We start from the raw sequence: 9,359 nt of genomic DNA, 5'->3' as shown, positions 1-9,359 counted from the left end.
ATTGTCTGAGACTTATTCTGGGATTGCATGTTGAGAGGTAATTTACTGTCCCTCTCAACCACCAAGCCTATAACATTTTCCTTTCTCCTTAAGGATTTGCATGCATCTTGAACCTCAAGAGCATACATGATCTTAACTCATGAACCGATCTATTTCACCTGTCTCGTGGTGATGTGTCTAAGGAATTCCTTTCCTTTACTGAAGACAACATCATAGCCTTTGTCCTCCAACATCACGACTGATACCAAGTTCTTTGTCAGTACAGGCACATACTTCACATCTGTCAAGGTGATAGGAGCTCCATGCTCCCTCTGAAAAGCAACCGTGCCCACTCCTGAAACACTATACCTTTCATCATCACCCATCTCTATGCGCATATTGAGGTCTTTCTCCTCCAAGGCACTAAATAAACTTTTATCGCCAATCATGTGGAATGAGGCTCCACTATCAAGATACAAAACACAACCCATCATTGATGACACCATGCATGCGATGAGGGTAAAGTCCATTTCAAACTGAGAGGCTAATGCCTCACCTTCCGATCCTTCCAAGGATCCCTTCTTGGACTTCTTCGATGGGAAATTAGCCACATAATGTCCCATCTCGTGACAATTAAAGCATATCACTTTAGACTTGTCACCCTTCTTCCCTCCATGAGAATAATTCGATTCGGAATGGGATGCCTTCCCCTTCCCTTTCCTTGCCTTACTTGATAAGGCTAGATTTTCTCCATCATCATCCTTGGATGAAGAACCATCTCGTGTGATCCTCTTGATCTCCTCTTGCATTAGATCCAACCACGGTTGTTCCCAATCCGGCAGTTTCTCCCTTCCATTCATAGAGTCCTGGTAGCTATTCCAGCTCTTTGGAAGGCCAAGGAGAGCGAGGCTCACCATATCATAATCGGCAGTAGTTATTCCCAAAATTCCAAGCTCATCTCTATAGGTGGTGATCTTATTTATATATGTGGAAATAGTATCACCGTTCTCCATCTTGATTCTTCGAAGCTTATCCTTGAGTGGCAATTTCCTCTGGTCGCTACTGTTCTGGTAGAGGTCCTTCAATGTCTTCCACATTGAATATGGAGTATCCTTCCCATGGATACATGAGACAATATGGTCTTGAACTCCCTCAAGGATGATCCGTCTCACCCTCACCACACATTTATTCCACTCATCCAACTCTTATGCATTAGTTGAACCTGTCTTTGGGATTTCTTGATCAATGAAATCCTTCAAGACATTTTCTTCTAATACAGCCTCCATGCAATCTTGCCATGCTATGTAATTCGATCTACCTTCCAAGGCATACTCGAGTCTCAAGCCATAGAACACCATTGGCCAACCTCGAAGTATGATAAGAATTCGATTTGCACTTGCAACCCTGAACTTCAAACTTCGAATTCTCTTCTTCGAATACTATTCACAGTGCTGATAAACTTGGCTCTGATACCATGTAGAAATTTCTCTATAGATCAGCGAGCTATGATACCATGTAGAAATTCCTACAAATTCTCTACAAGTCTCCCTCTGAGATCTCTGTAGAAAATCTGACTGTAGATTAACCTGATAATGCAATATACCAAAGCAAAATACTATAATCTACTTCTACTATCAATTTGCAAAAGCTTAAAGATTGGGAAAGATCAAGATGAACACATATAACTAGAAGAAGAAGAATTAATAGACATGAAACATAGAAAATACTCAGGGGAAAGCCTCAACTAAAACCCCCACTATCTGTATTATCATACAAGGTGGAAATACATCATAATTATACAAAGCCTTAGCTCTCACAGCTAGCCAGCTCTCAGTACAACCCTCCTAGATGCTCACAGGCAATCAAAACTTCTCACAAGCCTTCTCCTCTGCCCTTCAAGCTCCTATTTCCTTGCGCAATTCCCCTGGGATGATCTCCTTCACCCAATAGAACACTGCTCTCACACACTGCTCTAACGCACTGTCAGAACTGCGCAATCGTCATGGAACCTTACCTTGACTTCATGCATGAGTTTCCTTTATAGGAGAAAACATGCAACTGATTGTACTTTGTCCTTGAAATTTATTTCAACTGGGTCTTTCTCAGAATAGACATGCATGAGTTTCTGATGAGGGAATCTTTAGTTATCTGGAGTACACTAGTTGAGTGCATGCATGCATCAACTGACTGATAACTGACAATTAGTTCCTCAAACAATTTGGAACTAATTTAACTGGACTTAACTTAGTAAACTGGGTTAACTAATTACAACTCAAATATAACTCACTCTTATCTCCTTAATTAAGGGATAATCTTCTTAATTTAAAGGATAATTGTTGCATGACTTCCAAAAGAATTCTAACTTGAATTTCTCCAACTAATTAATCCATAATGAATTAATTAATTAACTACAAGCAACTAGTGAGACTAAATTCGAATTTTAATTCAAGGACAAATTAAAATTGGAATATTTTGGATTCTATTTTTATCATTTCTTGTTGCTATTTTCAACAATTTTTTTGCAGATACTCAATTGTTCATAGAGAAAGAGTCAGACACCACCTAGCAAAAATTGAATGATGTTTTCTCAGCATGAAGATTCAAAGCAGATCTTGAGGACCGAGAGGTGTATATGAATGTCCAAAAGGCAAGGTTGGATAAGGTTGCATGCATGTATTTGAATTTTCCATGTGCAGACGTTGTCAGCTGGATAATTTCTCACATAGATTCTAATGTTATGAATCTTAATAGTGCTAGTGGACAAAGTCTTGCCTCTTTTCTGGCACTGGATTACCATCTCATGTATCATTTGTCGGAGCTAGAATCGCTCATGAATTCTTACTTCTATGCAACCACTAGCTACTTGAGCACAAAGGAGGTTGTTAAAGGTAGGTTAAAGGGTTGGTAAAGTTTTGTTAGACACCCACTAACACCTGCAAGACTAAGTCTCCTAGGAAGGTGTATCAGTACTTGATAGTCCTATGTTTCAGGATCTATGGTCAAAAACGTATTGGTACCTTCCTCGAAGGGTGGGAATTCTTGTTGAACCAGATCATGAACGAAGGAAAACCATTCAACTGATCAGAATTATTGGCTCAACAACTAAATATCCATGTAGCTAATTCCCGTAATCCTCCCAAAGGCAAGGAAGCTAGATTTTACATGTTTAAATGCCTGTTGGATGCAATTTACGCTCAAAATTCATTTCCTGACATGAATTGGACCTCGACACCAAGAGAGTTTGCCATGCATATTTATTACAAGATTTATTTAAAGTGCAACCAAAATGGAGTAATGGAAAATATGATTGATCACTTCCTCATTTCGTTATACAAGTTGATATTTGAGGAAGAGCCACCTTGCATGTCACGTGGGGTAATGGAAACAATGTCAGAAATAGCAGATTGGTTTGCCTCACTAGATGACACTTTCCTCAGAGTGTTCAGTGGACAGAAGTTGCCACATATTCTACCGAAGTATGCAACCGATAAATTATTCATGCAAGAAGTTGTGTATCATCTTTCCATAGGGATATCAATAGTTCTACACAGGGAGAAGAAACCACCTTGGCCCACTCTTCCTATGCATATCAGATTGTATGAAATTAGGAATTTGAAAGTCGTAGATACCGAAGGCAAGGAGATATAAAAATTCACATTCGGTCATTTGGACTTCAATCCATATGATCCTAAGAATGTTTGCAAAGACCATTGTGCAAGGATTCATTTTCAGTGGCCAAGCGGGACTTTTCGAAAACCTAAGGAGGAAGAGAAGAATAATTGTTATAATGCCTCCAAGTCTCGCGAACTAGTCAGTTTTTTTGTAACATCGCAAGCTACTCCGCAGAAGGAAGTCACTCCATAGGAAGTACTGGAAGATAGGAGCAACCCAGTACACGAAAAGAGAAAGAGGAAATTTGCACACAATCGAGTGGAAGATCAGAGCCGTAAGATGAAAGAAAATCCAATAATCCAGAAAGCAGTCATAGTAGCAGAGAAGAGGAAGAAGCAGAGGAAGTAGGAGGAAGATAAGAGGAAGAATGAATAACAAGAGAATAGGATATTGGAAGAATAAAGGTAAAGACAAGAAGAAGAAGATTTATAAATGTGAAGAATAGAGGAAGAAGAAGAAACACGGAAGCAAGCTGATGAACAAGAGTATAAATGGCTACCAGAAGAGGAGTGCGAATTGTTGTAGGAAAAGGAGCTCGATCAAGAAATTGAGGAGTTAATTATGATTCAAGACATGGAGGTGGAACCAGAGTAGTTAAACCAAGATGTTGACTTGATGTCGAGCACTTAGTAGGTAACCATTCAGTCTCCCCCTCCTCCAGTAGCAAAGTAAGCTCCAAGCGAGGAAAAGTAAATTGTTCCTCTTGATGAGGGTTTGGTCATGGACACGTACAATTTGACTTAAAATGAGCTTTAGAAGAAGATTTTATAAGAAAGGAAGAAACATTTTTTGAACTATCTTGCATCTCCTGCATTCATCAGAGGAAGGGTGATTATGAAAAACACCAGAAGAAATCCAAATGCTATTGTCGTAGCCAACATGGCCTTTTCACCTGTGAATCTGATTTTTGTGGTGATGTTATTTCTCCTCTCTCTCTATCCATTGGTTCCTTTGGTCATCCCGATTGTGATTTTTTGTGTTCACTGGTTTCAATCGTTGTATCTAATGTTCATGAGGATCAAATTCAAGATGGATTTTGTTTTGACCAACCAACTTGCGATATCATTTACGATGATTATGTGTAGGATTCTATATTTGAACAAGAATATGCGATGAAAGTTGATCTTTCTCCTTTTTCACCTCTCCGTCATTATCTTGACATCTTCTGTGATTCTGTAATACCTATTGAATCCTTAGAAGAATTAGCTTCTGATGATGTCAACTCTAATCATACTCAGAACTCTGTATTTTCTACTGTTGACATTTCTAAGCCACTAGTTTTTGATGATCTACTGTCCAATGTCGTAGAACTACCGCAATTTGTTGAGGCACTTCATCTCGATCTGATGGTTATGTCTAGTTCTTGAAGTCTTGAGGTTAATCCCAATCATGATAAAAATAGTCTTGTATCTTTAAAGGATCCTCGTCACTCGATCACACAAATTAAAAAGAAATCCTTTCCACAATCTTTGCACTCTCCATATGTTTTGCACGATGTTATCACCCAATCATTGGAGGAATTATACCTGGAAAGCTCATTTGTGAAATGGAATTTTTTCACCTTCCTTATGTTTTTTGAGTTTAGAATTTTGAAAGTATGCTCTCGCATGTTATCTTATTTTGATGTGTGTAAACACCATCAGGAATCTACTGAGTTTTTTATCTTTGCTTTTCTGTCATATTTTTCTGCTTGCATTTTCACTCTTCGAATGTTGAAGCATGTATCAATTCATATATATTATTTTTTGTTATTCTTACATATATTTCTTTATATGGATTCCATCCCTTATATATGTCATCCTATGCATCGGTGGTTGCACTAAACGTTTCATTTTATGTAATCCTGACCTATTCTCATTTAGCTTAGGAGTAGGAGTACTTTGTTTTTTTTCTTTATTTTGTTTTGATTTGATTTACTTTCCACCCTACTCTTTTCTCCCCTTTCATCGTAGGATAATTTTCACATGAGACCATGTTTGGTTTCCAACGAAAGCATGGTGAAGTTTGAGGAAACTGTGCTACTGTCAATGCTTGGTTATTTTTTTATTCCCTCTCTTTGTGTGGATCTTGCACCTTTTAGTCAATGATATCCTCATGGAAAACACGCTCTTTTCAGAGAAAACCATAGTGTAATCACAATGCTTAAATATTTAACTAGTACCACCTACTCTAATTAGTCTTACAATTGTTTGGTTTCATCTTGTCAAATAAGTCGAGTAGAGTAAGGAGGAGATGAAACTTTAACAATTGCACTGTATTTCAGAGGTGTATAAATATCCTTCTCTGAAAGGACAACCTCTACTACTCTCAATAAGTGAGCGTCCCTCTTCCACCTCTTTAAATTAATAAGTACCTATGCACAATTCTTTGAAAAAAATAGAAAAAATAATAAACGATGAAAGAAGAGAAAGACTTCATGCACAAAGAGGTGAATCAAGCAACTCTGTTGGGGTACCATCCAAGCTCGTTGGAAGCTGAGCAATGTTTGTGTCCCTGAAGTGACTCCATTGGGGTACTTTCTAGGCCTATTGGTAGTGGAGAAACACCAGAGATGAAAACCAAGACTCTGACAATCTTTTTTCACTTTCGTATCTATATACTCCCCATCCCCAATCAAAACAACTTAGTTTGAATTGCCTTTGTAGTATGTCACCGATGAAGAGAATGGTAGGGACCATATCTTAAACGTAAGCTAAGTAAATAAGTTATGGTGATCACTGAGCTAAAAAATACTTCCTTGAAGAGTTAGACATGTTTTACATGAAGTAAGATCCATACATAGAGCTAGAGTTCTACCAGTGTGTCGCCAAGTGTTGTATTGTATACAATCAAACTCCAAAAATGTTCCCATGCTTTGATTTTTGAGACTCCCTTCTGTCCACATGATCTTATCATTTAATAATGTCAAGTATTCATGTTACGATCAAGACTTATCTTTCATGCAGTTCTTGTGATGGGTTGTTTTGATCCTATTTTGATACCTTTCAGGCACAAGCTATCTCTTGAGTTGACTTTGCAGCATTGAAAATCTTCCCCCCAGAAATAGTGGAAACTTGGAAGGTAGGCCAGCCTTGAGGATATAAATTGTGCAATCCAGACAGGCAAGCCAGGCATGAGCTCATAAATTGCGCAATTGTAGGAGATATCCCAACCTTAAGCTCAAAAAATTCATAAAGCTTCCTTTTAGAGAAAAAACTGTGCAATTCATTGAGTTAAGAAGTTGGCCAGTGGTTGGGAATTACACAATCCTTCTTGGCAGTGTGAATGGTCAATTTCCTGAAAATAAAAAAAAATAAAAAAATAAAAAATAAATCCCTGGAAAATGGGGAGTGGATAATTAGTTTCTTGAAGGATGACAAAAGTTGTTATTTTTTAATTTTCTTCCAACTGTCGCTTTTTCCTTGATTTTAGGCATGCGCGTCATAAACCCTAATCAATATATATCTATATAATAGATGCGCCTAGAGATAATTTTCACATTCGATCTTGGAGCTCTAGCCTTCACAAGGAGATCAAGGAGCCTTTAGTGGAGTTTGCGGCACTTTTCCATGTGAGTTTTGCTTTTGTCATCTTTTATCACTTTTTTGTCGCTTTTTGTCGTTTCGCTTCTATGAGTGTTGTTTTACTTGTTTATTTTCATGGTTTCTAGTGTTTTAATTTAAATTAGTTTGTATAAGTGGTCGTTCGGTCCACCATTTTCCTTTTACAAGTGTCATATCAACTTTCTTTTCTTTTCCCATTAATGGTCGTCATTTCAGAAATTCCCTATGCATGTTTGTTTTTCCTTTTGCATGTTGATCTTCTACAGTTTATATTCACTAATCTATCCTTCCTTACTCATATATATACTCTAACTTGCACTATCACTCATATCTGCCACTTTACCATCCTCTTTCTAGGCATATCTTCCCTTCACTTGGCCAATAGTTGCCTTGCTCAACTAGGCATTACACAATTCCAAGGCTCAATATTTAATCTTAACCTCTAAAACTCTGCAATGCATATCACCTGTCTAGCCCAACTGTGCATGGGAAATTTCCAGGGCTCAAGTCACAACCTTGTCCACTAAGATTGTGCAATGCAGAGTCTCTCCCTCAGTCTGCCCAAACTGAGACTCCACATTGCACAGTCTTATGCCTCAAGCTACTCCCCTGGCTACTGAGACTGTGCAATGCATAGTTATTGGAGCCAGTCCCTTCCCTTGGCTCAGGATTTACATAGATTTTTGCCTCAGTCTTATGGTTACTTCCTTGATCTTACTTTGTGATTCATTTTCCTAAAACTTATTCATTTTCACCATAAGTGCATTTTCCTCCTACAGGTATTGGAGTTGTTGAGAACTTATCTTCATTAGCTACTATCATCATGGCACCTAATATATCTTCTTCAAAGGACACCACAACAAGAGACATTGGGGAGGCAGTTGAGAGTACTCCAATGAACTTGCTAGTTTTCACAGATACTCAACTATTCATAGAGAAAGAGTCAGACATCACATGGCACAAAGTGAATGAGGCTTTCTCAGCGAGAAGCTTCAAAGTAGATTTTGAGGACCAACAGGTGTATATCAATGTCCGAAAGTTAGGGTTACATAAGGTTGCATGCATCTATTCAACTTTTCCATGTGTAGGCATTGTCAAGTGGATAATTTCTCACTTAGATTCCAAGACTATGACTCTTAATAGTGCCAATGGACAAAGACTGTCCTCTTTTCTAGAACTGGATTACCATCTCATGTATAATTTTCTAGAGCTGCAATCTCTCATGGATTCTTACTTCTATGTAGCCATAAGCTACTTGAGCACAAAGGAGGTTGTTAAAGGTTGGATGAAAGAGCCAACAAAGTTCTGTCAAACACCCACCAACATATACAAGACTAATTCTATGAGGAAGGCTTATCAACACTTGATAGTCCTATGTTGTAGGATCTATGGTCAACAGATACTGAGACCTTCCCTGAAGGGTGTGCATTCTTTCTAAACTAGATCATGAACAAAGGAAAACCATTCAACTAGTCAAATTTGTTGGCTCAACAACTAAAGATCCATGTAGCTAATGCCCAAAATCCTCCCAAGGGAAAGCAATCTAGATTTTACAAGTTTTCCTACCTATTAGATGCAATTTATGCTCATAATTCATTTCCTAGCATGAATTGGACATGGACCCCAAGGTAGTTTGTCGTGCATATTTATTGCAAGTTGATTTCGAAGTAAAACCACAAAGGAGTAATGGAAAAGATGACTGATCACTTCCTCATTTCATTATACAAGTTGATCTTTGAGGAAGAGGCACCTTGCATGTCACGTGGGGCAATGGAAACAATGTCAGAAATAACAGATTGGTTTGCCTCACAAGATGATACTTTCCTTAGAGTGTTTGGTGGATAGAAGTCGCCACATCTTCTGCCGAAGTATGCGAGTGATAAATTAGTCATGGAAGAAGTTGTGTATCATCTTTCCATAGGGTTCTCAACAATTCTGCACAGGGAGAAGAAAGCACATTGGCCCACTCTTCCTAAGCAGATCAGATTGTACAAAATCAAAAATTTAAAAGTCGTAGATACCGAAGGCAAGGAGATAGAAAAATTTGACTTCGATCATTTGGAATTCAATTTGTATGATCCTAGGAATTTTTTACCATTGTGAAAGGATTCATTTTTAGTAGCCAAGCACGACCTTTTGCAGAAATGAGGAGGAAGAGATGAAGAC

The sequence above is a fragment of the Pinus tabuliformis genome, chromosome 3_1 (genome assembly GCF_031772625.1).
Source record: "Pinus tabuliformis cultivar Carrire ecotype Pingquan chromosome 3_1, CPIR1, whole genome shotgun sequence".
Classification (NCBI taxonomy): Eukaryota; Viridiplantae; Streptophyta; class Pinopsida; order Pinales; family Pinaceae; genus Pinus; species Pinus tabuliformis.
Note: the sequence above shows the minus strand (reverse complement) of the source record.